An 8095-nucleotide genomic window follows, 5' to 3' on the forward strand; every position below is an offset into this window, starting at 1 on the left:
TCTTTTACTATTCATGAACATATGAAAATAACAAACATGCTTGTGAGAATGTACAACGATTTAAGTAATGTAATTTCTTTTGTTTATTCCACAGACTGACAGTGAGGACTAAAGGAAAAAGAAATCTGCGTTTTTTCAATGTTTTTAGGCAGTGATTCCGGAGGAAAATCTGTGGGATTCTGCGGAGTGTATTATAATTTTTTCTTTTGATCCATGCATCAATGTGTTTAGAGAGCAAAAATAACTCTAAATATGCTAAATAAACATTAAAGTACAAACCTTTAAAAAAATTAAAAACATCTCCTTGGGAAGTACAAATATCTTACTGCCTTGACAACATCACTTTTAGGTATAAAATAACAGCAAATATAGCACATCTCGGGGAATTTAATGTTGTAATAACATATCCAACAGGCTGTGTACTGATAACAGGTACTTGTACGTGAATATGCAATGTACTTATATATGTGCAGCCGCGTCACGTTCCTATAACGGCGGTGGGTGCCAAAAAAATAATAATAAAAAAAGCCCAAACTGGTACACCCGATACTATTTAATATTTCCCTTATTTTCCCTACATTTTCTTATCACATCTATGGTATGAAAACAATGCTAAGGAGTTGCTTCAATGAAATATAATTGCTTTAAGCTGAAAACGATATGTTTAATGATGTTTTTTAGCGTTGTTACATTTATCATGCATGCCAATTAATCCGACATGCGCAGCAATTGTAACACTGGAACAGCGTCCACGTTCGGTTTAATAACTCCCGACCTGTTTTATAAAAAAAATAACTTGAAGTGGTTTATGGTAGCTGACATGTGTAGGTCCGTTGCCTGAAAATATTACATGTGTAGATAAACGGATCTCTGAGTAAAAAAATGAAACGTGCAAAGTGTTACATCGTTGGCGGCTGTCCGAACCATGGAAATGTCAACCGGGTCGTCACACACCAGAACCAGACGAGGGTCCGAGTACTTAGATAAGAATCATAAAGTGTTTATCATAACATTTAATACAACAGTAAATTGAATGAAAGAATGAATGAATGCATTGATGAATGAACGAATAGTTTATTTCGGTGCTAAGACAATGTAAGTGAATGTTAGTCAATAAAATGAGAAAGACAGGCTGTTATAGAAGTAAGAAAACAATCACTATATATTTTGCGTGCTCTGCGCTGGCTGGCTGGCTGACTGACTGACTGACTGACTGACTGACTGACAGACAGACAGACAGAAATGACGCTATGAGCGTGGTGAGCTTTGATGATCGGCTAAAGTATAGGCTAATATAGCCTTGTATAGAAATGCATATGACCCCCCCCCCCGGCCCCCTCAAAGGGTCCACATGGGGTGGGGGGGGGGGCACGGATAGGAGCACAAGCGCTCAAACTATAGGTGCATGCGAGAATAGGCCCTATAGTTGCACACATGGCTATGTGCACAAGCCACGCATTATCACACACACACACACACACACACACACACACACACACACACCGCGCTCTGAGCTTGTAGATCAGATGCCGGCCGACAGACAGACAGACAGACAGACAGTCAATGCGCTATACGAGCGCGGTGAGCTTTGAATATAGCCGTTACGCTGTGCGTAAAATAGTATTTTTTTCCAGTATTAGGCTATATACGCAGCAAGTGGGGGGAGGCACACGGATAGCAGCACAAGCGCTCAGACGCTCACACACACACACACACACACACACACACACACACACACACACACACACACACACACACACACACACACACACGGACCCCCGTGGACTACCGTGATCCCCAGGGGTCCACAGACGCGGGTCGGGCCATCCCGTATAGGAGCTGGTAGATCAGCTATTTTCGGTGGGCAAAAAAAGGTGACAGCTCTGGAACGCAGGGTCGCCTGGGGACGGAGAAGGGCTCCATGGACAAGGTGCACGCGCTGGTGCCAGGCCCAGCGCATGGGCCGTTCCCCGGGCACGATGCGCGCGGAAAAAGGCCTGCTGGAACCCCAGAGAACCACTCAGGCTCGCTTGGAGACGGCGGAGAGAGAGCCGGGCACCGGGCATATAACAAAGTCAACCTTTTACGTCGCAAACGGGTAGATATAGCCGCGACGAGTTCCGTTCTGTTGCGACGAGTCCACACACGCCACAACGAATTACCTTTTACGTCGAGAAGGGTAGATATAGCCGTGACGTGTCCCGTTCTGTCGCGACGTAAAAGAATATTATATTGATATTATACGTTGCGACTGAAAATAATAGGTCGCGACGCAAAAAAAAATCAGTCACAACGTCGTCGTACGTCGCGTCTGGATTTCGCTCCACCTGCAACTAAGACTTGATACTTGAAGCGTAAGTGCACTATAGCAATGTAGGGCCTCCGCTATTTACAGAGGTAAAAAATAAAAACTTCATTAGACAAAATAAATAAACACTATAAGCTAAAAAATACTTTAAAAAAACATTAAAAACTGCGAAAAGAGTTAGCTAGGGAAAGCATTGTTGAAGAGGTGGGTCTTGAGCGCAGTTTTGAAAGTTTGGAGGGTGGGGGCATCTCTGAGTGCCTTAGGGAGGGCATTCCACAGGGTTGGGGCAGCAAAGGCAAAAGCTCTGTCGCCCAATGTACAGAGTATAGTCTTGGGGGCGTCGAGGTGGTTAGCATCACCAGACCTGAGGGAGCGGAATGGGACATTTGAGGTTTGAGGAGGTCACAGAGGTATGGGGAACCAGGTTGTAAAGTGCTTTGTACAGTAGGTGGTCAGGAGTGTTTTGAAGTGGATTCTTTGTTTGACCGGTAGCCAGTGAAGGTCACGGAGGACTGGTGTAATATGATCTCTGGAACGGGTACTGGTAAGCAGACGGGCAGCTGAGTTCTGGACATATTGAAGTTTATTGAGGACTGTGGAGGTGGTGCCATAGGATACTGTTGCAGTAATCGAGGCGGGATGTGATGAAAGCTTGGATGAGTGTTTCAGCTGAAGACTAGAAAAAGTGCCCTTCCGGGCACAGGTCTCCACCAGGTTATCCACAGATCCGTGCAGTTAGAGGTAAAAACACTTTTCGGCCAGTTATAGCGCCACCTTGAGGCCGAGTTGAAATTGTTCATGTGGCATTTCGTCCTCGGCCTAGTGGGAATGTGGGTGCACAATTTCACGGAAATCACGCGATGTGTTCATGATTTGCAGCATTTTGTTTGAAACTGAGCACTCCTGTGAACTTTGGAAGCCAATCTTAACCAATCAGGATGGAGTCTGATAAATCTGAAAGACCCTTTTCGTTGAATGGCTCTAGAGAGACTGTGTACCAATTTGCGTGATGTTTGGACAAAATCTGTAGGTGTACTGTGCAAAAACTTGTTTTGCACAAAGCGGCCTCCTGGTGGCGCTATAACAGGCCGTTCTGGAAAGTTTGGGGCAGAGGTTCATCGTTGGCATCCAGGGAGTGTGTGTGCAAAATATGGCATCGACCGGGTTAACGGTGGCCGAGATTAGCTGTTCACGGACACACGGACACACGGACACACACACGGACACACGGACACGCGGACGGACGGAGTGCAAAACATACTCTCCCCACATGCCTTCGGCCTGGTGGAGACAAAAATGAGTGGGAGGGTCGGAGACGGGTGGAAGAAGGCAGTTTTGGTGACTTGATTTACATGGGGGAGGAATGAAAGGGTGGGGTCGAAAATATTGAGGGATATGCCAAACGGTGAGGACGCGAAGCCCATGACCATTGTAGCACTCAATTGAAAATGCAAACTTTGAACAGGCATACCTCATGAACCGTTTGATCGTCAGCAATAAAACGTTGTACCCATATGCGTCTCCTCATGCCGAACAACTTCCGTGTTGACTTTTGACCTCTGACCTTTAGATATCCCAACATGTTGAATTATATGAAAAACTGTTCAAATCAATCTCCTCATGGGATCTTTGTACAGACAAACTGTGTGCCAATAGACAAAATTCAGAAGTACATTTATTTTACATGAAACAATGAGCCAGTGACAATTGCAGTTTCATGAAAATTATTCTTCTGCCCGTAATACATACATGCAGTCACATCCAATGACAATCCACTTTATTTATATAGCACATTTTACAACGGTTAACAAGGGAACATAAAAACTAAATCCACTAGCTAATAAAAATCACGTGAAGTGAGGGGCGCTCTTATCATCGTACATCATACATCATCTCATGTGATGAACAACTGAATTTGTGTGATTGCTTAGCCGATTTGCTTGTCTACATATGACGTAAATTTTCCCTTCATTGTCAATGGCATTTAATGTTTGTGTTGCCACAAATTTATGTCATATTTGGCGGATATTTGACCTCATTTCTCATTTCATTGTCAATGGCAAATATTGAGACCTGTGTGGACAAAAGCTGTATATATGACGTCTACATATGACGTAAATTGTCCCTTCATTGTCAATGGCATTTAATGTTTGTGTTGCGGACAATTTGTGGGGACAAAAGCTGTATATAGGAGGGGCTAGTGGCCCTCAAAAACACAGAACAGCAGCAGCAAAAAGAGCACATAGTAAAAACACAACACAAACGGAGACACATCACTGAAAAATTCAAGACGCAGCAGCTTCAGACAGTGAAACAAGACGTGGACCATAGAGACACTCAACTACAGTTAAAAGCCAATATGAAAAGGTGTATTTTGTAAGTAATGTAACACGCAATGTCATTGTTTAAACATTAATAAAAATGTAAGTGATACAAAAAAGAATGGTATGGTAGATGGTCATGCCAAATAGCGCTGAAACCAGTCTTCATCAAATTGTCCATACTGAGGCACTATAGCAATTGTTCTCGTTTGGCCAAAAGCCATGGTGCCTTGACTCATGCGGAAATCACATCTGTCACTTTGTACGTGAATTTGTAAAACAGAATAGAGATGCAAGCAGCAATAAGAGGGGCCAAGCTATGCAGCAATAAGAAAAATAATATGCAATACGCACAATACTTGGTGTCTGCTTGGGGAACGAACAGCTGCAATACCGCTGAGTGACCGAACGTGCCATTGTTGAGCAGCCCAAAAGGGCCATTAACACTGAGCACTATAACTATAAAGCTGCAGCCAGCGGTGTTGTTGAGCAGCCTGCACGTCTCAGTTAATATGGGTGTGATTCGTCTTATTGCTTGGCCCCATCTTATCGCTGCTTGCATCTATTAATTTGTGTATTCTTTCCATGGTTTTCAACTACTACCAGAATGTAACCAGGAATTTCTGGCTTGCATGGCTGGAGGTGCCTGTTTCATGACGTCATGCACTTGGCGGATTTAGCTGTGTGACAGACAAACCCTGTTCTAATGCTTTGGCCAATTGCCACTCTGTAAAACTGTGTGGTTCTATTCTTTGTTGCATATTTATTGATGGCTATGCTTATTGATTGGTTGATTGATTTATTGAATACTTTATTAGTCAAACATGTAACTTGCCTGATACAGTAAAACATTTAGGCCAAAAGGATAACGCAAAAATTCCTGGGGACCCGTTTCCATTGCAGTCTTATAATATCCAGATATTATACATTGTATTACTTGTGGCCAAGATTATAGTGAAAATACGTACCAAGTTGTGGGTTGTCTTCAGGTTCCTCCTGTTTAATTGAAATGCCCTTGGCTGACCAGGCTGAGTCTGGAGAGTTCATCTTCACCTGCAGTCTGGACTCTACACACTGGTCTGAAATTAAGCAAGTGAATAAGGACTTTAACAATAATATTTGCAGAAGGTAACGGCCATACCTAAGCTCAACATTTGAACCAGGCATGAAAAGATAAGGAGATTGATATTGTAGAAGGCATTTCAACTAACTTTTGTTTATTGCGACCGCAAGTCGCAGTTACTATGAAAACGTGCAGGAAGCCTATCACACTGCCTGGACTCGCTTTGCCTGTAGTGCTTGCATGGCTTTCTATTGGCCAACCATAGAGAGTGCTTGCCTGTAATGCACTTCCGTTACGCTACGCTCACTTCCATTACGTTTGCCTGAAATGCTAAGCTGTCACACTGTACTCGCTTTTCCCACACACACACACACACACACACACACACACACACACACACACACACACACACACACACACACACACACACACACACACACACACACACACACACACACACACACACACACACACACACACACACACACACACACACTTCGAGAAGTTTATTTGTACAGAGGCATCCCCCAAAGTGACAGGAGCGCAACTTTTTCATATTGCGTCAAATAAGAACTGTGTTCCAAAATGTAACACCTGCCTGTGGTTTGACAGACTCATATGGATATAAAGAATCAACTGACTGAGAGAAAACGCTAATGTTACTGCCGTCAAAACAGATGCTATCAAATATCACTGACTGAGTGTTGTGACGACACAGAGACACCTCCCTGACAATATCGCTGAGACAGTTTATTTATTTGTGGACCACAATGCTTATATGAGACAATTTTAAATAAACCTTTTACGGCCCTGGACCAGGGGATGAGCGAGTGACATCAGGACTTCGGGACTTAGCGATTTCACCGTCTGTCTGCAGTAGTGCTGACATAATGAAGTGATATTATTCCGGTAGACTCAGTGTCTCAGCCCTGCGGTCGCTTCTCGCCTTGGCTTTAAGGCATCTTACTGGTTACTATCATGATTGTAGCCGTTATTATTTAGAATTATTTATTTGGATTGATCATTTGATTATTATTTGGGCACTATAAAGGGAACGCCTACCCAGGCCTAATGGCTTGATTGACAGAAAGGCATATGTAGGCACTAGGCAGTAGGGACTTTCATCTCGATAAACTTGTGAACATTTTGTGCTGCTGTCTGTTATATCAGTGGGGTCCAGTCCCAGACGGCACGACACATGCACGTTATGAGTATAATTTTATCACCATAGATTTCACTGTGTAGGCTAGTTTATGAATAGAACACATTGATAAAGGTCCCCCTGCTGCGTTTCCAATTGCTGCGGATGAGTGTGAAGGCAAACCGCAGCAAATTAAATATGCAAGAATCCCAATTTCTCCGCCCCGAGTCTACCGAAGTATTAGGTGGGAATGTGACCTAAAACATTCCGGACAGCGGTCCACACGTCCCAGACTCTTCTGGCTCCTAAACTATGGGATGAACTCTCCATTGCAATTAGAACTGCAGACTCACTCCCAGACTTCGCCATAGTCTGAAGACTCACATCTTCAGACTCCACCTTAGCCCTAAGCCCACACACCCACTTGCCCTAGCCTCGACGACCTTGCAGGTATATGCAAAGGCTAAACATGTCATTAATAGATAGCATGTTATGTATCAAATATTACTATTTCTATGCATTTGATTTAATTGTGTTGACCTTGCTTACTGTAAATCAGTCTGGATTAAGAGAGTCTGCTAAATGCCTACATTGTAAATAGAATTTTGTCTTGTTGAAGCACAATTGCTTCAACTGTTGTATGTGACAATGAACAACACCTTGATGCTGGAAAAGAGAGAGACTTACTGAGGTCTAGCTGGTCTTCAGGTTCCTCCTGTTTCACTGAAACAGGTCTGGCTGGGTCTGGAGAATTCATCTGAGCCTGCTGTCTGGGTCTGTAAAGAAACCATTAAAATCCCAGAGTTTAGGATTCATTAAGACCAGAAACCAGAGGCGTATTCACAATAAGGCTCCAGGCTGCCGTCTGGCCAAGTCTCAACCTCGCCTCTCCTTGAAAACAGACCACAGGTAGGCCTACGTGGTCTGACAGAAAGGAAAAGAGTAGGCTACATCATGAGGACTAATCTATCCGAATGATAGAGTACGATCCACTATAATTTATGCTGCCGTCATGTTCGCCTTATCTGTAATGCATACTGTGCAAAGACACCTTGTTTATTTATATTGTCTTTATCGTTTCGATGTGTTCTTGTTGCTTTCTGCCAATTATGATTGATTATGAATACCAATTAACAAACGTCAAGCTGCCAAGTATAAAAATATCTTCATCCTCAAATGTGTGGATTATATGAATATAAAACATAGGCTATCTCTGAAAGAAAATGTTCCCTCTTAAGTTAAGTAGAATAATTAATTCCCAC

Source organism: Protomyctophum parallelum (assembly GCF_964188405.1).
Source record: "Protomyctophum parallelum genome assembly, chromosome: 19".
Classification (NCBI taxonomy): domain Eukaryota; kingdom Metazoa; phylum Chordata; class Actinopteri; order Myctophiformes; family Myctophidae; genus Protomyctophum; species Protomyctophum parallelum.